This window comes from Schistocerca cancellata, chromosome 4 (genome assembly GCF_023864275.1).
Source record: "Schistocerca cancellata isolate TAMUIC-IGC-003103 chromosome 4, iqSchCanc2.1, whole genome shotgun sequence".
Taxonomy (NCBI): Eukaryota; Metazoa; Arthropoda; class Insecta; order Orthoptera; family Acrididae; genus Schistocerca; species Schistocerca cancellata.
The window spans coordinates 178,494,603-178,517,400 of record NC_064629.1 but is presented as its reverse complement, the minus strand read 5'-3'; positions in this window follow the sequence as shown (position 1 = coordinate 178,517,400).

Here is a 22,798-nt window from a genome sequence, read left to right as displayed (position 1 = left end):
GTCTCCATTCGTCCCTCCATTCACGCCTGTCGCGACACCACTGGAGGCGGGCTGCACGATGTTGGGGCGTGAGCGGAAGACGGCCTAACGGTGTGCGGGACCGTAGCCCAGCTTCATGGAGACGGTTGCGAATGGTCCTCGCCGATACCCCAGCAGCAACAGTGTCCCTAATTTGCTGGGAAGTGGCGGTGCGGTCCCCTACGGCACTGCGTAGGATCCTACGGTCTTGGCGTGCATCCGTGCGTCGCTGCGGTCCGGTCCCAGGTCGACGGGCACGTGCACCTTCCGCCGACCACTGGCGACAACATCGATGTACTGTGGAGACCTCACGCCCCACGTGTTGAGCAATTCGGCGGTACGTCCACCCGGCCTCCCGCATGCCCACTATACGCCCTCGCTCAAAGTCCGTCAACTGCACATACGGTTCACGTCCACGCTGTCGCGGCATGCTACCAGTGTTAAAGACTGCGATGGAGCTCCGTATGCCACGGCAAACTGGCTGACACTGACGGCGGCGGTGCACAAATGCTGCGCAGCTAGCGGCATTCGACGGCCAACACCGCGGTTCCTGGTGTGTCCGCTGTGCCGTGCGTGTGATCATTGCTTGTACAGCCCTCTCGCAGTGTCCGGAGCAAGTATGGTGGGTCTGACACACCGGTGTCAATGTGTTCTTTTTTCCATTTCCAGGAGTTTATGTTGAATGAGATTATCGTTGGACGATGTGGGTGACCAAATCATTCAATCCAACTGTCCAGAACGTTCGTCAAACCAACCGCGAACACCTGTGGCCCGGTGAGATGGCACATTGTCATCCATAAAAATTCCATCGTTGTTTGGCAACATGAAGTCCGTGAATGTGTGCAAGTCGTCTCCAAGTAGCCGAACATAACCATTTCCAGAGGCCCCGCAGGCGATGTCTCGTGCTGTTGGCAAAGGTACTTGCGTCGGTCGTCTGCTGCCGTAGCCCATTAACGCCAGATATCGCTGCAATGTACTAAGGGATACATGCGTCGTACTTCCCAGACTGACTTCTGCGGTTAATTCACGCAGCGTTGCTGGTCTGTTAGCACTGAAAACTCTAAGCAAACGCCGCTGCCCTCTGTCGTCAAGCGAAGGCCGCCGCCACTGCGTTGTCCGTGATGAGAGGTAATGCCTGAAATTTGATATTCTCGGAACACTCTTGACATTGTGGGTCGGGGACTATTGACTTCCCTAACGATTTTCGAAATCTAATGTCCCATGCGTCTAGCTCCAATTACCATTCCGCGATCAAAGTGAGTTAATTCCCGTCGAGTGACCATCATCATGTAGGAAACTTTTTCACATGAATCACTTGAGTACAAATGGCAGCTCCGCCAGTGCGCTGCCCTTCTTATACACTACTGGCCATTACAATTGCTACACCAAGAAGACATGCAGATGATAAACGGGTATACATTGGACAAATATGTTATACTAGAAATGACATGTGATTACATTTTCACGCAAATTGGGGGCATAGATCCTGAGAAATCAGTACCCAGAACAACCACCTCTGACCGTAATAACGGCCTTGATAGGCCTGGGCATTGAGTCAAACAGAGCTTGGATTGCGTGTACAGGTACAGCTGTCCATGCAGCTTCAACACGATACCACAGTTCATCAAGAGTAGTGACTGGCGTATTGTAGCGAGCCAGTTGTTCGGCCACCATTGACCAAACGTTTTCAATTGGTGAGAGATCTGGAGAATGTGCTGGCCAGGGCAGCAGTTCAACATTTTATGTATCTAGAAAGGCCCGTACAGGACCTGCAACATGCGATCGTGCGTTATCCTGCTGAAATATAGGGTTTCGCAGGGATCGAATGAAGGGTAGAGCCACGGGTCGTAACACATCTGAAATGTAACGTCCACTTTTCAAAGTGCTGTCAATGCGAACAAGAGGTAACCGAGACGTGTAACCAGTGGCATCCCATACCATCACGCCAGGTGATACGCCAGTATGGCGATGACGAATACACGCTTCCAATGTGCGTTCACCACGATGTCGCTAAACACGGATGCGACCATCATGATGCTGTAAACAGAACCTGGATTCATCCGAAAAAATGACGTTTTGCCATTCGCGCAACCAGGTTCGTCGTTGAGTACTCCATCACAGGCGCCCCTGTCTGTGATGCAGCGTTAAGGGTAACCGCAGCCGTGGTCTCCGAGCTGATAGTCCATGCTGCTGCAGACGTCGTCGAACTGTTCGTGCAGATAGTTGTTGTCTTGCAAACGTCCTCATCTGTTGACTCAGGGATCGAGACGTGGCTGCACAATCCGTTACAGCCATGTGGATGAGATGCCTGTCATCTCGACTGCTAGTGATACGAGGCCGTTGGGATCCAGCACAGCGTTCCGTATTACCCTCCTGAACCCACCGATTCCATATTCTGCTAACAGTCATTGGATCTCGACCAACGCGAACAGCAACGTCGCGATACGATAAACCGCAATCCCGATAGGCTACAATCCAGGCAACGCCGGTCAATAAGTGTTTGTGTGTGAGAAATCGTTTGGAAACTTTCTTCATGTCAGCACGTTGTAGGTGTTGCGACCGGCGCCAACCTTGTGTGAATGCTCTGAAAAGCTCATCATTTGCATGTCGCAGTATCTTCTTCTTTTCGGTTAAACTTCGCGTCTGTAGCACGTCATCTTCGTGGTGAAGCAATTTTAATGGCCGGTAGTGTACCTTGTGTACGCGATACTACTGCCATCTGTGTATGTAAATATCGCTGTCATGTGACTCTTTCCACCTCAGTGTAATAAACAGGGTGAACATCAATAAAACCGTCAAACTGCAGGGACGAATTCCTCACTGGAGATGAAGGAAAAAAGGTGCTATGAACATGTGTCCAGGAAAGTCTCGTTGCCACGGTGGCTGTCGCTGACAAATGACAGTTCCTCCGGCCACGTGCCCTATGTTCCTCGTGTGTTGCAGGTTGTGTGTGATTGACGCAGTAGAATGGTCTAGCATTCATGTCGGGAACAAGCCGAGATGGTGTCTGTGCGCGCCCAAGCGGAAGGAAATGGTCGAAAGGCAGCACGGCTACACCAAAAGAAGTACCCTCACAGACACCTACCACATAACACAGCATATCAAGCCCTTTTCGGGTCTTTGCGAGATGAATGGTCCTTTCAGACAGACGAACGCGCAGGGACGCGGAAGCGTACATCAGATTTGCGTTATATACACTACTGGCCATTAAAATTGCTACACCACGAAGATGAGGTGCTACAGGCGCGACATTTAACCGACAGGAAGAAGATGGTGTGATATGCAAATGATTAGCTTTTCAGAGCATTCACAGAAGGTTGGCGTCGGGGGCGACACCTACAACGTGCTGACATGAGGAAAGTTTCCAACCGATTTCTCATACACAAACAGCATCGGTGCGGTGTTGTCTGGTGAAACGTTGTTGTGATGTCTCGTTTACGGAGGTGAAATGCGTACCATCGCGTTTCCGACTTTAATAAAGGTCGGATTGTAGCCTATCGCGATTGCGGTTTATCTTACCGCGACATTGCTGCTCGCGTTGGTCGAGATCCAATGACTGTTAGCAGAATATGGAATCGGTGGGTTCAGGAGGGTAATACGGAACGCCGTGTTGGATCCCAACGGCTTTGTATCACTAGCAGTCGAGATGACGCATCTTATCCGCATGGCTGTAACGGATCGTGCAGCCACGTCTCGATCCCTGAGTCAATAGATGGGGACGTTTGCAAGACAACAACCATCTGCACGAACAGTTCGACGACGTTTGCAGCAGCATGGACTATCAGCTCGGAGACCATGGCTGCGGTTAACCTTGACGCTGCATCACAGACAAGAGCGTCTGCGATGGTGTACTCATCGACGAACCTGGGTGCACGATTGGCAAAACGTCAATTTTTCGGATGAATCCAGGTTCTGTTTACAGCATCATGATGGTTGCATCTGTGTTTGGCGACATCGCGGTAAACGCATATCGGAAGCGTGTATTTGTCACCGCCATACTGGCGTATCACCCGGCGTGATGGGATGGGGTGCCATTGGTTACACGTCTCGGTCACCTCTTGTTCTCATTGACGACACTGTGAACAGTGGACGTTACATTTCAAATGTGTTACGACCCGTGGCTCTACCCTTCACTCGATCCCTGCGAAAGCCTGACTTTCAGCAGGATAATGCACGACCGCATGTTGCAGGTCCAGTACGGGCCTTTCTTGATACAGAAAATGGTCGACTGCTGCCCTGGCCAGCACATTCTCCAGATCTCTCACCAATTGAGTCTGGTCAATGGTGGCGAGCAACTGGCTCGTCACAATACGTCAGTCCAGTCACTACTCTTGATGAACTGTGGTATCGTGTTGAAGCTGCATGGGCAGCTGTACCTGTATATGCCATCCAAGCTCATTTTGCCTCAATGCCCAGGCGTATCAAGGCCGTTATTACGGCCCGAGGTGGTTGTTCTGGGTACTGATGGTCAGGATCTATGCACCCAAATTGCGTGAAAATGTAATCACATGTCAGTTGTAGTATAATATAATTGTCCATTGAATACCCGTTTATCATCTGCTTCTTGGTGTAGCAATTTTAACAGCCAGTAGTGTATTTATCTGATTATTTAATCACACCTCCCGTAGTTTTAATTGAAAAAAAGCAAAGAAAAGTATTCCAGTTATCAGTGTATTATCACATGTACCGAAAAAATATTGAATGAAAAATCCTTGAGGGCCCGACAGCCGACCTCGCTTTGCTAGACACTTCGAATGACGGCTACCCATACTACAGCAACAAAATACAGAAACGTTAATTACTCGAACATTATTAACTTTGCATCCATTATTATAGTATCAAAAATTATTGTTTTTATACAATCTTTCGATGTATAACATTGACAAAACAGTTATCCGTCATGAAATTTGACGTAGATATTTTGAAGAACTAGGAAATGTCCAGTATAAAGCCGTACACATGTGTCTTTCTTTTCATTATAGGACTGCTCGCAAAATTTGATCAAAATCGGTGACTCATATTTCAGATCCTCCCTTGGCGAGTGTCGCGGCGTGCTTGAAACGCGTCCCCTGTGTGTGGGAAAGTTGGCGCAGACGGTTCCCTGCCACAGCAGGCGGCCACCTAAGTACTTAACCCATTGTGAGACCCCCGCCGCTGTGCCAGTAAGCGGCAAACCTTTCGCTAGTCGCCGCTCTAGCACTGTCCATAACTGCTACATATCACTCAGCATCTTCTTTTTTATGGTTCGCTGCGTTCGTTACAAACAGATGTCACGTGGCGAGCGGAACAGCTTCTTTTTTGAGTCATCAGTCATCGGACTGGTTTGGTGCGACCAGCCACGAATTCCTCTCCTATGCCAACCTCTTCATCTCAGAGTAGCACTTGTAACCTGCGTCCTTCATTATTTGCTGGATGTATTCCAGTCTCTGTCTTCCTCTACCGTTTTTACCCTCTATAGCTCCCTCTGGTATCATGGAAGTTATTCCGCGATTTCTGAACAGATGTCCTATGATCCTGTCCCTTCTTTTCATTGTTTTCCATATATATTGCTCTCCTGGCCGTTTCTCTGCAGAATCTCCTCTTTCCTTATCTTATCAAATAAAGGTTGACTCTTACAGAGAAAACAGCAGCAACCAGCCACTTTCCAAATGCTATTTATTTATTTAAATTGCGCCGTTACCGGTTTCGAAACGAAAGGTTCATCTTCAGACGGCTAGTTCTCATTGTAATGGTTCTTTATTTGCGAAGCAATTACCACCCGCCAACCCAATTTTTGGATACCGTAGATTAATGAATATTTTTCTACGTAATGTCTCATATTTTTCACTTTATTCAAATTTGGTTTCATTTTTATATGTAGGTACGTCGATATTTTGAGATGTTGAAATCGATATAATATCTAGTATGAATATCTTTGTACTTATTGTTATCTTTGATGCTAGTTTGTGACTTTTGGCGCGGAAGCGTACAGAGTAGTAAAGTTTTTGTGTTGAATATGAACAATCTTGACTTTGTGTTGGAAATGAAAAGATGAGCCTGAGTTGTGGACAATGAAAAATGTTATGAGTTTTGTTAAGTGCAGTAACGGCTGCGAAATTGTATGATGAAGTAATGTTTTTAACATGTGAAAGTATAAGAAGTTTAATAAATTTGAATTTCTGTTAAAAGTGAGTGTCAAGAGTTATTTTCAAGTGACCATTTTTTTTAAAGTATGAAGCACATTGCAATGAAAAACATAAATCATCAAATTAATCCTGAAAGATTGTCTTCGTAAGTTCTTCAAGTCGGCGTAATTAACATCCGTGTTCCTTTCGCACCAACAGCGATAGTCATCCTACCGAGACAACATTTTTAATTACGAGCCAAAGCCAGAGCGATATGGTCGTTGGATTGCAAATACAAGATAAGTGATGTTATTGTTAATTTTCTTCAGTGACTGTAATCAATTGATGTAGCAATACCTGCCACAATAAAGACCTTTTAGTTGCGCAATAAAAAGACCATACTTTGGGTGCGCGACGTGATAATTTTTGAACTATTTAAAAGTTAGTGAAGGTATAATTATAACATTAACATACATTTTACTTTGGCTTTCACGTTTTGTTTTCCAAAATGATGAAATTTCCTTGGGGTGGTGGTGTCGTTGAAAAAAACGGGCCATTACGTTCCAGTACTGACTGCCTGTGATCATACAGCAGCAGAAGACTGGTTCAAAAATGGTTCAAATGGCTCTGAGCACTATGGGACTTAACATCTATGGTCATCAGTCCCCTAGAACTTAGAACTACTTAAACCTAACTAACGTAAGGACATCACACAACACCCAGTCATCACGAGGCAGAGAAAATCCCTGATCCCGCCGGGAATCGAACCCGGGCGCGGGCAGAAGACTGTATGATGCACTTTTTAAGTACATGTATACACATAATCTGAAGCACCACTCATATATCAAGAAATTTCACCACATGGAAGTGTGTACATGTGGTGAAATTTATTAGTGTGTGAGCGGTGCTTCAGATTATGTGTATTAATACATTGAAAAACAGTGCATCATACAGTCTTCGCTGCTGCATTCACAGGCAGTCAGCACTGGAATGTAATGGCGCGGTTTTTTCAACGACACCCTCACACCAAGGAAATTTCATCATTTGGAAAAACAAAAAGTGAAAGCTGATGTAAAATGTATCTTAATGTGAACCAGCCGTCTGAAGATTAACCTTGTAAAATGTGACTGGTTGCTGTTGTCTTCTCTGTAAGGGTCAACCTATATTTTGTACTCAGCCAGTGGCTCAGAATGTCAGCCGAACCATCAACAAGACAAATCACCTCGAACATGCAAACCTTTTATTTCGTGAACTATTCGTGATGTTTGCTGATACCATTCGCAAAATAACATTCGGCGATCAGGACCGTCATCATTAACCGCGTACAGTAATCGTGGACTGTAAACTTTTCACTATGGAGCTTTCACAATTCTTTGTCCACTTGTACTGCTAACCCCTACTTTATGTGCACATTGCGTAGCAGACTTCTGTGCGGAATTAACAAACGTTTCCAACACGAGAGCGGACGAAGCAGGACTTGTAGCTGTACGCTGCCTTCCTTTATGTATGTCACAAATCGTTCCATACAATTCAAACTTGTCAATGATGCGTTTAATTGCTAAGCGGGTTGGCGGTTCTGCTTGAGTCTCCCGCCTCCGCTGATGTTGCACTTCAGTGGCATTATCAAACTTAAAAAACCACTTCACAATACATTTTCGTTGCTCGAATGTCAAGCGTGCTCCAGCCATCTTGTTTTCTCAGCACCGAGACGAAAGTAATAACAACTGTTAAGCCAAAGACCATACTACAACACACTCGTAACACAAATCGAACGACAATATCGATATCTCGATATAGCCTGACAAAGAGTGTATACATTTTTCTGGCGGACTCTGTATATCCACAGTCTAATATATACAGTCGCGACACTCTCGCTGATTTTTGTTATACACCGCGACAACAGCGCCCCAAGCGGTGGAGAAGCTGCGCTGCTGAATACGGTATTCAGTAAATGTAAACAGTATCGTTTATATTCATTTTAACATGATTTTCACGAAAGGCAGCGTATGTAGCGCAATTAATTGCGGTAATAATAGGGAGAAGACACCACATTAGTCATTCTTCAGGTTTCCTAAGGACCCTGAGAGGTATGAAACATCACATTAGAGCGCTCTTTATTTACGATTTTTTTCTAAACTGTATTGAATTACTGAAGTTGTTTTTCTTTTTTAGGAGAAATAAATGGTTAATAAATAGTAGAAGACAGGACCTGCTGCAAAAAGATGTCCTTTATTTGCACAATAACGTGAAGTTTTGTGGGTTACATTTCGAGTCAAACCAGTTCATGAGCGCGGAAAAGAAGACATTGGTATGGAATGCAGTTCCTACGTTATTTGACGTGCGAAATAAGCCACAACTAGTGACGATGAAGAGAAAATTGCCATACAAACGTGAAAGTGTTACTGCAAAAACAATAAAACTGTCTCCTGACACAGAAGAAACAGCTACGACAAGTGTTCCTACACGAGACATATATAAAATCACTAACAACGGACTCTGCAACACAGACATCTTTTGAAGATGAAATGCTTAGATTACGTGAAATTATTCGCATGTTGGAAAATCGTGTGAAACGTAAAAACGTGCAAATCATTAGACTTCGTACAAAATTACTGTGTGACAAGGAAAGTGCCCATCGTAAGAATAAATTGCAACCACAACGTCACAGGATACAAGTACAAAAGGACAAGCTCATTTTAAAAAGTATTGGTTCCAAGTACTTGAAATAAGATGCTCTCGATTTATTGATAAGCCAGATCAGTATACCATTGAATGGAAAACGTGATGCGAGATGGAAAGATGAAACTAAATTATTTGCACTTAATTTGTTATATTATAGTACTCAGGCATACTGTTTTTTATCACACTGTCTTAGCCTTCCATCAGTACGTACCTTAGAAAGGTATGTGGGAGATATACAATTAAATTGTGGGATAAATAATAACATATTTCATCTTTTAAAGCAGAAAGCGCAGCAGTTACCAGAAACTGATATAATTGTTAATTTCTCTATGGATGAGATGTCACTAATGAAAAATTTGATATATGGCAGCTCTAGGGATCGTGTTATTGGATTTGAAGACATGGGTTGCATACGTACATCTGTGGTTCCAAATAATGCATTAGTTATAATGATTAACGGCATCTTCTCAAATTTTAAACAGCCATTAGTATATTATTTGTCCAAAGGACCAGTAGGAGCCACCCTTCTGACGCTCATATTTTTTGAAGTTGTCAAAAAACTCACAGAGATTGGTATGGTCGTAAAAACACGTGTGACTGACCAAGGCTCGAATTTTGTGGAGTGGGGGCACAAACTGGGTATCACACCAGTTGATCCATGCTTAGTACACGAAGGGACTAAAATCTACTTTTTTTATGACACCCCACACTTGATAAAAATCATACATGATAATTTATTCGGGTATAACATTATCGACACAACAGATGAAGGATCGATTGGCACTGCTTCATGGAACGACATTTGTCAGTTGTACTCAAGTGATTGTGAAAGGAAGTAGAAGTTGGCCCCCAAGCTCACTAAAAGAGCTGTCCAATTGCCAGCATTTTCAAAAATGAAGGTAAACAATGGAGTTCGTGTGTTGTCATACAGTAGCAGCAGGCATTGAGACACTTGTTACTTGTGGCAACCCGTCACCACGGCAGTTTTGTGCTGCATTCAATAATTGTGTTTTAAGCACACACACAGTGTAGCTACCTTCAATTGTGAGGGGATCAACTGGGGTCAGACAATAGTGAATATGAAAGCAGCGCCAAAATTACTTGTTTCACCACTGTTGGACATCAGTGACAAGAGTTCAGTGATCAGACTACCAAATGTGGTAGTCCAAAGAGACCTCAGAGAGGCAAACAGCATGAGCTACGTGTTTGTTTGTGTATTAAAGAAACTGCTTCTTACAATCCATGACTGTTAAAATGTAGGACAGTAGTTGTAAATGGCAGCCTATACTTAGATGCAAATGACGAAGTTTATTATCATTTTAAAAGTTACGAAGGCAACTTTGGAAGCCTGTTTATTTGTACAGAAGATGTCAAAGAACTTTTAACTCATTGTGTGACTAAGATGACTTCTACTTTTGATGAATATGCTCACATAAGTAATTAAGGTGCTTTCTTTGTGAACATGTTGATGGACATCCCCAGTTTTCCATCTGGGTGCTGTGCTGAAACCAAGCTGCTGTTAATAAGACTGTTTGTGAAACTGAGGCTCTTTTACATTATTAAATTCAGGAATCAAGACTTAGTCTGTAGGAGCAAGAGAGGAAATAAAAAAGTGATAAAGCTGGCTCATTTGGGTTGCTAAAGTGTTAGGACTGACTCATTCATTTAATTTTATTTTCGTTAAATGCATCAATGGGATATAATAAAGTTTTAAAACAGTCATGCTTTTGATTGAGATAACCTGGTACCACAAAGAATAAGATGGAAATTGTATTTTTGGAAGCAGGCTTCCTCCAAAGCAGAACATAATGAAAAGTGATGTGTCGCTTCATTTTTACACAAGGAAGAGCATCTATATACTTCATATGTGGGATGTTCAGTGTGTATTCTCTTACTTTCAGTGGAATAAGTGCGATTGTATGCTACTTCTTAATTATTTCTTCAAGAATATGTTGCAGCTTATCTCACTTCATTCAATAGTTCGTGCTCTATTTACTTATATTTCATGATCATTTATGTCTCTCGCTGTTCTCCTAGCACCTGTGACGCAAAAATATACAAACTATTTTGTAAATTACGTACAAAACGAATTAAAACCAAACATTATTTTTACGTCGCATCTGCCGTCAGAGGAATGCGAGCATTCTGGCCGCTAGGGGCGCTAGTGTCAAATGGTAACAACTTTCACAACAGTGAGTGCCGCGACTGTATATATTTGACTGTGGTATATCAGCGTCTGGATGAATCACCAAGTTGAAAACTTGGCACTGACAATGGAAGAGAAATGGTGTCATCGCATAAATGTTGCATTTTCTTCATGTGTGCTGTAAATCATGCCAGTATAAGTTGTAGTGAAATTAATGCATAAGATAGAATAACTTTAAAGAAATTGAGAGTTGTATGCCTTGTGGAGGCAGTAACGTGTTCGCCATTACAAGTAAGTCAAGCAATACACATCAGTCGTTTCTTCCCCAAGTTCCACAGCTAGCGGCTGTGGGACTCTTCAAGAAAAATGGTTCAAATGGCTCTGAGCACTATAGGACTCAACTGCTGAGGTCATTAGTCCCCTAGAACTTAGAACTAGTTAAACCTAACTAACCTAAGGACATCACAAACATCCATGCCCGAGGCAGGATTCGAACCTGCGACCGGAGCGGTCTTGCGGTTCCAGACTGCAGCGCCTTTAACCGCACGGCCACTTCGGCCGGCTTCAAGAAAAAACTTCGAAAAGTATGGTAGCACATAAAGTAAACAATGTCTCGTTTTCTCGTGATTTCATTGTGAAACAACACATTTTTCTGAGAATACATGGGCTTAGGTTAATGTGACGTGTAGTTGATAGTATCTATGTTAAGAAAATAATAATTCTAATGATTCTGTAACTGAGGGTTGTGCAGTCTTGCTGATCCTTATATAAATAATACTACAAGACTATAAGAGGTTCGTAGTGTGCTGGCAATGAAACGTTCATTCAGTTGTGGTGGCGTGATTATGTCGTGTCGTATAGGGAGGGAAAAATAGTATTAGCTCATTAACTTCGCACAAAACACCATTTTAACAGTATGCAGCTGATTTTCAATGTACTGATGAAGGTTCGCTGATACAAAACGACACGTGTTGTTTCCGTCCACATACTTGGATATGTCAAACCAGGTTCCATGTGGGAAAAATGAAAACCGATCATTAAAATGCAAAGATTTCATTCAATTCAGGAACCACCATGAGCACTGACCTTATGAATGTTAACATGGGAAATCTGAATCTTGCTTTAGAGAAAATGTGTAATCATGAAGGCCTCTTTTGTTAATTATGTGACACAACGATTTTTCGTTCTGACCCGACTTTAGTGCATTCTACCTATAACTGAGTAATATTTCCAGTTGTTAAGAACTATTTAGGATAGTTTTCTAGTGATGTACCGGCTGTTCACATTACGTTGTTATGGAATGACGAAGACATCTTTTGGGGAAGTTATATTTTTGACACCCTGCGCATCAAAAGTCCACGATGATGCCGGCAGGATCCTTTCGCAGTTTCGTTTTGGAACTTAACCTAAATTCATTTCTGTTCATTGGAGCATTTTCAGTGTACATCTACTACTTTACAAGAGCTCCTAGACAGAATGTTTAGTATGCTGTGCTATGAATTAGTATGATTTACACATAAATCAAGTTACGAATTTAATACACTACATTCTCATGGAGGCCAAAGCACAACCACACATCATAATTAGCACTAACAACGTGTGCTGTGATATGTCAGTTGACACGGCACGCAATTTTATTCGGATAATACCTCCCTCCAGATGATGGGCTCTGAACGCCCGTGCATTATCTCTCGGAAAAGACGAATCTATCACTGAAATGTTGACTGTAGGGCTGGGCAACAACACAACCCTCAGATTACTCCTGGCAGGTACGAAGGCATCCGAAATTCGTAATGGACTCCTACAGGTAGATTTGATCTTGTGGACTTTGTTCCAAACTGTCTGCGTTGACCCAACAATGCCCTCCCAGTTGCCTCCAAAACAGCAGTACACAATTGTGCTGCATTTTCCTCTGGGTTTCTACGAGCCATGATTTGTAGGTGAGAGCTATAGACAGTGCTTATTGCGGGCGGCCACGACGAAGCATGTTTTCATTATTTTGTTTCTCACAGAAGCAGCTCAGTGCTCGAATCAGGTGCGGAGCTGCGGGGAAAGGGGCATGGGAGTTTGAATCCGCCCGTCCTCTAAATAATATTTTTGTAAAATTTCATAATTTCTAGGTTAACTTTCGGGGAATGAAGTAGCACGAATAATCAGAGTGTCTAAATGGGCAAGGAATTCTAGAAAACAACGAGCTTTCTTTAAGGGGCTCCGGAAAGGCTCAAAATCATGAAAAGTTCAATTTTTACTTTTTTGCGTTTTCTGAATCTGCAGACTATTACCTTTTAATAGATATATAATTTATTCAATTCCGAAGAGTACAACTATTTTTAATTTTTTTTGAAATGTCTTCTACATGGGCGTGACCCACTGTGGCGCTGTTAAACTGCTGTCAAATGGTGTTATTATTAACGTCCGTGTTCATCAGGTACATTTTAGTGATGTGAGATAAAGTATGTGTTGTGGCTAACCTGTGATGGTTCAATATATATCGCTGGTGTGATTGTCGATTGTTTCATGTTTATTTACTCTGTCGTTATCTCGAAAATATTCGTAATTAATTCTGTTTCTTGAGTCTCTGTTTTGTTGATGTATAATAATGAGTAAAAGTAAAGTTGCTGTTGCGACTTTCAATGATGGCAAAATTGTAAGGTGCAAGGTATTTAGAAATATGGGAATGAAGATAGGTTCTAACATGGTACGAGCGATGCTTGCTTTAGACAAGGAACGCCTTCGGGCTGCAGACAGGGCTGTAAAGAGTCTAGAAATACAAGCAAGAGTAAACAGGAGGAGGAACAAGAGGAAGCTGGAGGAGGAGTTTTCAGAGGATGAAGATAATCCATCCTATGGACCTGGAATGCACTAAAAAGTTAATCCAATCTTTGTCGCTCGATTCCCAAAGCTTTTATTTTCTCATACTAATTACATGTTTTCTAAGGATCTTCCAAACATATTTGTTTCAAACTTTCAGTAAATGTTACACAGTACCTTCTGCATAATTTAACACAGCCTTTTTCCAAAAAACTATATATTTTTGAATATATAAATAAAAAATTGCAAAAAAATGTTGTGAATTTTCATTACAATTGAAAAAGAATCATCTTTAATAACTGAACTAAAATTTTGTAAAATCCCTGTGTTAAGTTGTAGCCCATATTCCAATAAATAATCTGTAAAAAGTTCAACTTCCTACCTCAAATACTTTGTGAGGAAAGATGTAATTTATAAGCGTTATTTTAACATTGCAAGTATAGGGCGTTCCGGAGCCCCTTAACACAGTACAATATTCAGCTGGACGGGCTTGCGGCCTGAACGCCTGCAGAGAACATTCCAGCCAGGTACAGGCAGCCATTCACAGGCAGACGCTGTCCTCAAGTGGGCGCAAGTAGTACCAGCAAGCCACTCAAAGACAGAAAGGGGAAAAGTAAGACTGACACTCACTTTCCTGAGGTGACTGAAAGAAACGTCACTCCTCTGATTTGCACGTCCGCGTACTCATAGTCTGCGCACCTATCTTCATAATCATAATTCTCAGTCAAATGTGGATTACTGTACGTGCATACTTTGCTTTTGTAGCGCGTAGTTTATTATTCTTGTAAATTATGCACAAGTGATGGTCTAAGTATTAATGTATGCAGGTTTTTTAGAATATTAAAACGTGTTATATATGCTGTTATTACTTCGCTGTTATTATTATTAAATCCTAGGCAACAGCTGTATGTTAAAAATGGAAGTGACAGCAAACTACATTTGAGAATGCTTGAGGAGAAAGTAAGAAACTCTAACCCTCCCCAGAACTCAGTTCTACATCCGTGCCTGGTTTGAATGATGTTGCTGTGATGCGAACTATTTCTCGCACTGATAACCCTTAGAGCCTGAAAGGGTCCTGTAGCCACCTTTCATTAGTCCGGTGGCCCATTTTCACTAGCATTTCTCTTTCTGTCCCTTGTTTATCTTCCCTCATAACTCTCATACTGGTGTGATTGAATGAATGTGGTTGTGTGTCACGTTGCTAGACGGTGGCGTAGTCTGCTGCAGAAAGTCTGCGATAGTCGTACAGATTCAGCAGTGGTTGTACAGAATAGCCAACTCTCGTAGTGGTCAAGTAGGCAAAGAGGTTTGCGCTACTTGTGAGAAATCCACCTGCGTTACGTTGGTGGCGGAAATGGCATCTTTGGGTTTTCCGGAGCGTGGAAGAGGCTGGAGAAGAAAAAAGGAGGCAGTCTGCCGCCGGTACGGGAAGCGTCCACAGCTGTGCTCCAGTCGAAGAAGGGTGAGTTAGACTGACCGCGTGGCGCGCTGTTACTTGGCGAGGGGAGAGCTGTTAGCTTTTGGTCTCGCTTTTCAAATCTGGAACATTGCTTTGCCTTGTCGCAGCAAGGAATGCAAACCTTTGGCAGATTTTTCTTTTAGCAAATTTCTGTAGCAGACTTGGATCCGCCGGAAGAGCGCCACACAAAGTTGTCGATAAGAAGTGAGCACTCGCTTCTGTATGAATGTCTGTTTGCCTTCAGCTGTGCCTGCATAAGCTTTCACCTTTCTAAATATTAATAACTTTGCCTTCTCGTAAATGTTCCTTGCTTTATGTACTTTCGTCCGTGGGGAGCCAACCACGTGGTTGAACATTAGAGTTTGTTGGGCTACCGTTTTCACTAACTGTCCGATCTCATGTTTGTTTTAAAGAATGTTAACTGTTCATGATTGTGTGATGTGATATTGTTGCAACTTGGCCACGATACCTAGAAATTGCGCCTCCACGAACCACGTGGGCAGTGTGGCTCTGAGCACTATGGGACTTAACATCTATGGTCATCAGTCCCCTAGAACTTAGAACTACTTAAACCTAACTAACCTAAGGACATCACACAACACGCAGTCATCACAAGGGAGAGAAAATACCTGACCCCGCCGGGAATCGAACCCGGGAAGCGATAACGCTACCGCACGACCACGAGCTGCGGACAAACCACGTGGGCACGCGGGTGTACTTCAAAACGTGTACCGTTTCGCGAGTTATTGCGATCAGTTATCAGGCAACAGTAGTTGTATGAATGATTCACACCAATGATTTTAGGTGTAGATTATAACAGCGAATGTATCGATGCTTTTCTTTAATGTTTTAGGAATTAATGTTATCAGGAATTGTGTACATGCCTCACATCCATATCTTAGGGGTAAAAGATTTTATCCACAATTTTCTCTTGTATTCCGAGGTTACGTTTTTGCACCTAAGCCACTCACCTCGTAGCTTTCCTGTTAGCACATCCAACGCGTTTCCTTGCGCACAGGTCCAGTGATTAGTTTCCTCTTTTATTTTAAAACAAATGCCTTAGATTAAGTATTATTTTCAGGTACGGTGCTGGGAGCTGATCTTATGCACAGTGTTCATGCATTTTCTATTTTATTTTAAATGTTTGATTCTCGTGAACATTGCACGGGCAATACTATTAATTACATCGCATCCCCTATGAGCGACATCACAACGTATGCATTTTTGTGAGTTTTTGATCTGTGATCAAATTAATTTATTTTCCGACTCGGCTAAACCTTCGATTAGTTGTATGGTTACAGTCGCTGGGGACCCTAATCTTAATGTAATAACCCGTAGAAACAGCTTAGTTACAAGCCGTCCTGGCCACACTGAGACTGTAGGTTTGCTTTAGGTTCTATTACAGAGCTTGCCTGTCGTAGCAATTTCCTGTTGTTAAAGTAAGACACAAAAATTCAGTTCCAGGTCAAAACACACACTACACAAGTTACGAACTTTTTTGAACAGTTTACACACACTGAGGGATTCACAGTAACCTGTAAGCTATTCCGCCACAGATGTTGACGTTGTTTCCATTTAATGAAAACGCCTGACAGAAGAAAACTATAAATATATGTTCTTGATACATACCGTTACGCACAACGCCAGAAAACGGACAGATTAATGTATCTGTCACTAGCTTGCAGCCTCACTTACCTGAAAGAAACGAAAAGAAGAATATTAGAACAACTAGCGTATAAACCGCTCTAATGTGACAGGCCACTACCGATCAAGCGACCACACACATGGTACGTGTCTCACAGGACAATGGACCACTATCTAAAAAGAAAACGACTGCTTCCCACCAACGATTTCCGGAACCTTGGTTATCACGCTCTAGCCGGAATTGGAGATCCGCCCCTCCACAAATATTTGCTATTGGGAACCCATAACCTATGACTCGCTGAAACGTGGTTGAAAAGACCAAAGTTCTCCAACAGCCCACTTTGCTCTCTTGTCTAGGGAATGAACATAAAAGTTCTTTGTATCGTAGCAAGCCTAGATTTACTTCAAGAGAAAGTCGAGCAGTTACTGCAACACATATAAAATATTCGTTCATTTTGCAGTAACTCTTTAATGTAGAATACTTGACTCAGATGCTTTCCATGTTCATTTGAATGACTGTATATATTTGTTACTGTCGCAGAGCAGAAGAAACGATTTATACTTGACTAGCACTGAAACACAGTTACATATCCATTTATCTTTAAACTTTGGTACACATTTCTCGCTAATGATAATAGCGCTGCCACATCCGAACTATTGGTCTCTTTGTCATCGATGACAGAGTGGGGCGAGAGGCGCTGTAGTCTTCCAGCAGCGGCAGCATATGAAAAACCACTTGGGGGCATGTCTTCGCCGACATCTCTCATTCGCGGCTGCGTCTGGCACCGACTGTCATTATCCCGTCGTGCCGCCGTGAGGTACCAACTGTGACTGGGATCTCAATCTTTAGCAGTAATGCGCTTAAACGATCTTCACGAGTCACCGAAATTTTTCCTGAACATGGAGAGTCACTAACTTCAACACGATCCGCCTTAAAACGAGAAAACCAGTTTCCTGCCGTGCTCTGTCCGACGGCACTGTCCCCATAAACGACACAAATGCTTCTGGATGCCTCCGCTGAAGTCAACCCTCTACTGAACTCAAACTCGAGAACATGTCGGAAATATTCCGATTTCTGCGCTTAACACTCCTTTTTCTAGCGTCGACAGCTCGACTCAGTATCACCAAATGACAAAATGACAATACGTAATCTCAAATAGCAACAGTGAATTGCAAATAGAAAAGACAACCTACAAATAAACCCATAGAGACCGAAATACGAATATAAAAAACTAAAACACTAAGGACTTATGCACCAACCTAATACACTGCTGGCCATTAAAATTGCTACACCAAGAACAAACGTAGATGATAAACGAGTATTCATTGGACAAATATACTGTACTAGAACTGACATGTGATTACAGTTTCACGCAATTTGGGTGCATAGATCCTGTGAAATCAGTACCCAGAACAACCACCTCTGGCCGTAATAACGGCCTTGATGCGCCTGGGCATTGAGTCAAACAGAGCTTGGACGGCGTCTACAGGTACAGCTGCCCATGCAGCTTCAACACGATACCACAGTTCATCAAGAGTAGTGACTGGCGTACTGTGACGAGCCAGTTGCTCGGCCACCATTGCCCAGACGTTTTTAATTGGTGAGAGATCTGGAGAATGTGCTGGCCAGGGCAGCAGTCGAACATTTTCTGTATCAAGAAAGGCCCGTAGAAGACCTCCAACATGCGGTCGTGCATTATCCTGCTGAGATGTAGGGTTTCGCAGGGATTGAATGAAGGGTAGAGCCACGGGTCGTAACACATCTGAAATGTAACGTTCAGTGGCACCCCATACCATCACGCCAGGTGATACGCCAGTATGGCGATGACGAATACATGCTTCCAATGTACGTTCACCGCGATGTCGCCAAACACGGATGCGACCATCCTGATGGTGTATACAGAATCTGGATTCATCCGAAAAATTGACGTTTTGCCATTCGTGCACCCAGGTTCGTCGTTGAGTACACGATCGCAACGTCAAGGGTAACCGCAACCATGGTCTCCGAGCTAATGTTCCATGCTGCTGCAAACGTCGTCAACTGTTCGTGCAGATTGTTGTTATCTTATAAACGTCCTCATCTGTTGACTCAGAGATCGAGACGTGGCTACACGGTCCGTTACAGCCATGTGGATAAGATGCCTGTCGTCGCGACTGCTAGTGATAAGAGGCCGTTGGGATCCAGCACGGCGTTCCGTATTACCCTCCTGAACCCACCGATTCCATATTCTGCTATCAGTCATTGGATCTCCACCAACGCGAGCAGCAATGTCGCGATACGATAAACTGCAATCTCGATAGGCTCCAATCCGACCTTCATCAAAGTCGGAAACGTTATGGTACGCATTTCTCCTCCTTACACGAGGCATCACAACAACGTTTCACCAGACAACGCCGGTCAAGTGGTGTTTGTGTATGAAAAATCGGTTGGACTCTTTCCTCATGTCAGCACGTTGTAGGTGTCACCACCGGCGCCAACTTTGTGTGAATGCTCTGAAAAGCTAATAATTTGCATATCACAGCATCTTCTTCCTGTCGGTTAAATTTCGCGTCTGTAACACGTCATCTTCGTGGTATAGGAATTTTAATGCCTAGTAGTGTATAGTGATCAGCCCGAACATTATGACCACCACGTACTATCGATATAAACCCACCCAGGCGACAGCAGCGGCACTGGGCGAGTAATGACGGCTAGTCAGATACAAGCACGGTGCCTGTAGCATCAGTAAGCGTGCAGTCCGTGTGTAGACTGGGAAAGGCGCGCGATCTATCTGAATTTAGCCCAGACCAGATTGTGATGACCTGGAGGCTCGGCACGACCATTTCGGGAACCGCACACTTTTTGGGTGTTCGAGGAGTGCTGTGGTGAGTGTCTTCAACACGTGCCGAAACCCAAGATGAAACCACGCTCAGACTTCGAGGAGCTGGACGGCCACCCATCATTACAGATGTCGGATTTGGTAGGTTGGGCAAACTGGTAAAACAGACAGGCTGCGAACTGTGGTGGAGCTACGAGGGGTGTTTGAAAAGTCCGTGCAAAAATAAAAACTACTTACGTGTTTCGGCTAAACCTTTTTTAATTTTTCGACATATTCTCCTTTTAGACTTATACACTTCGTCCAACGCTGTTTTAATTTGTTGATCCCTTCCGAATTATAGGAATAGTCCAAGTCCGCAAAATAGCTATTAGTTGCTGCAATCGCCTCCTCGTCTGAATAAACTCTTTGTCTCGCCAGCCATTTCTTCAAATTGGGGGATGAATAGTAGTCCGAGGGAGCCAAGTGTGGAGAACAGGGTGGATTTGAAACGTGTTGGAATCCTATTTCCATTAATTTTGCGACCGCAACTGCTGAGGTGTGCGCTGGTGCATTGTCGTGATGGAAAAGGACTTTTTTGCGATCCAATCGCCGTCGTTTTTCTTGCTGCTCGGTTTTAAAACGGTCCAATAACAATAAATAATACACACCTGTAATAGTTTAACGCTTTTCCAGATAGTCGGTGAGGATTATCTCTTTCGAATCCCAAAAGACAGTCGCCATAGCTTTTCTGGCCGAAGAAATGGTCTTCGCCTTTTTTGGTGCAAATTCTCCCTTGGTAACTCATTGTTTAGATTGTTCAATGGTCTCAGGAGTATATTAATGTATCCATGTTTCATCCACAGTGACGAAACGACTCTTAAAGTCCTGCGGATTCTTCCTGAACAGCTGCAAACCATCCTTGCAACACTTCACAAGATTCCATTTTTGGTCAAGCGTGAGCAATAGCGGAATCCGTTTTGCGGATAGCTTTCTCTGTCCAAATGTTTATGCAAAATATTATGTACCAGTTCATTTGAGATGCCCACAGCACTAGCAATCTCACACAACTTAACTCTTCTGTCATCCATCACCAAATCATGGATTTTATCAATGATTTCTGGAGCCGTAGCCTCCACAGGGCGTCCAGAACGTTCAGCATCACTTGTGCCCATATGGCAACTCCGAAAATTTTGAAACCACTTATAAACTGTTCTAATCGAAGGTGCAGAGTCACCGTAATGTTTATCAAGCTTCTCTTTAGTCTCCTGAGGCGGTTAGCCGTTCAAAATGTTCACACCACGACACCGGCAACTACGACTTAAATAGGCACGTGAACATTCGACGTTGGCGAAGTAGCAGAGCGTTGCATGGTCCTCCTGACACCTTAATCATCATGCCGATGGGAGGGCGTTCCAGGGGAACAGCTCCTTGACATCTGCACTGCTGTACGGAGAAAAGCTTGCGGCGGATTCATTATCCTCTGGAGAACAACCACTTGGGCATTTATGGGTTCAAATGGTTCAAAGGGCTCTGAGCACTATGGGACTTAACTGCTGAGGTCATCAGTCCCCTAGAACTACTTAAACGTAACTAATCTAAGGACATCACACACATCCATGCCCGAAGCAGGATTCGAACCTGCGACCATAGCGTTCGCGCGGTTCCACACTGTAGCGCCTAGAACCGCTCGGCTACTCCGGCGAGCTTTCATGGGTCCAGCGGGGCTCGTTCAAGGCACCACGACAGCCAAGGAGTTTCGTGCACTGGTCGCAGACTACATACACCCTTTGAGACGATCATGTTTGCCGCAACAATGGCATTTTTCAGCAAGATTATGCGCCATGTCACAAGGCCAGGTGTGTGCTGGAGTTTTTCAAGGAACACAGCGGCGATTTCCGGTTGATGTGCTGGACCCCCAACTTTCCATATCTGAACCCTATTGAACACATCTGGGATGTGACAGAACGTGGCGTCAGTGCTCCTCGTCTCCCTCCCCGGAATTTACGGGAATTAGGTGACTTGTTAGAGCAGATGTGGTGCTCCCTCCAGGAACCTACCAAGGCCTCATTACTTACATGCAACGACGCGTTGCCGCTGTTATCCGTTCCAAATGGGGGCATACCGGCTGTTAGGTGGGTGGTCATAATGTTCTGGCTGATCTGTGTAGATAGCTTAGGGGAAGCCAAGTACTTCACCGCTTTAGACTGTGCAAAGGATTACCGTCACATATTGTTGAATGAATATGTTAGAGAGAAAACAGCCTTCTCTTCTCCAGAAGGACATTACAAATACTAAAGATTACCAACAGGAATATAACAGTATTATGGAGGGGATAGATTACTATTTACTGTGTAGAAGGCACACTGAACTGGAAACAGGCACGATGAAAATACTGTTACATATAAGCTCTCGACCAAAGTCTTCTTCAGAGAGAAAAACACACACAAGCAAGCGCAGAACGGTTCAAATGGCCCTGAGCACCATGGGACTTAACATATGATGTCATCAGTTCCCTAGAACTTAGAACTACTTAAACCTAACTAACCCAAGGACAACACACACATCCATGCTCGAGGTAGGATTCGAACCTGCGACCGTAGCGGTCTCGCGGTTCCAGACAGAAGCGCCTAGAACTGCTCGGCCACGTCGTCCGGCCAAGCAAGCGCACCTCACACACACATAATTGCTATCTCCAGCAACTCCAGCCAGAATTCCATGTGACATAGCAGTCATATGCGTGTGTGTGTGTGTGGGATGGGGGGGGGGGGGGGGGGAGAGCGAGAGAGAGAGAGAGAGAGAGAGAGAGAGAGAGAGAGAGAGAGAGAGTGTGTGTGTGTGTGTGTGTGTGTGTGTGTGTGTAGTGTGCTTGGTTGTGTGAATTTGTGTGTATTTTTCTATTGTGAGGATGTTTTTTGACAAAAGCTTATATTAATGTGTAAGAATCTTTTCATCATGCCTATCTGCAACTCAGTGTATCATCCGTACAGTGAGGAGCAATCTATCCTTCTCATACTAATGTTGATATTTCAACCTGGATTTCCATTTTCGATGGGAATAATATGGAGTGGAGTCCGTTTCAAAGACTAATGAAGGAAGTATTAATTGGGCTTCAGGGACACAAGATGTTTGTATATTT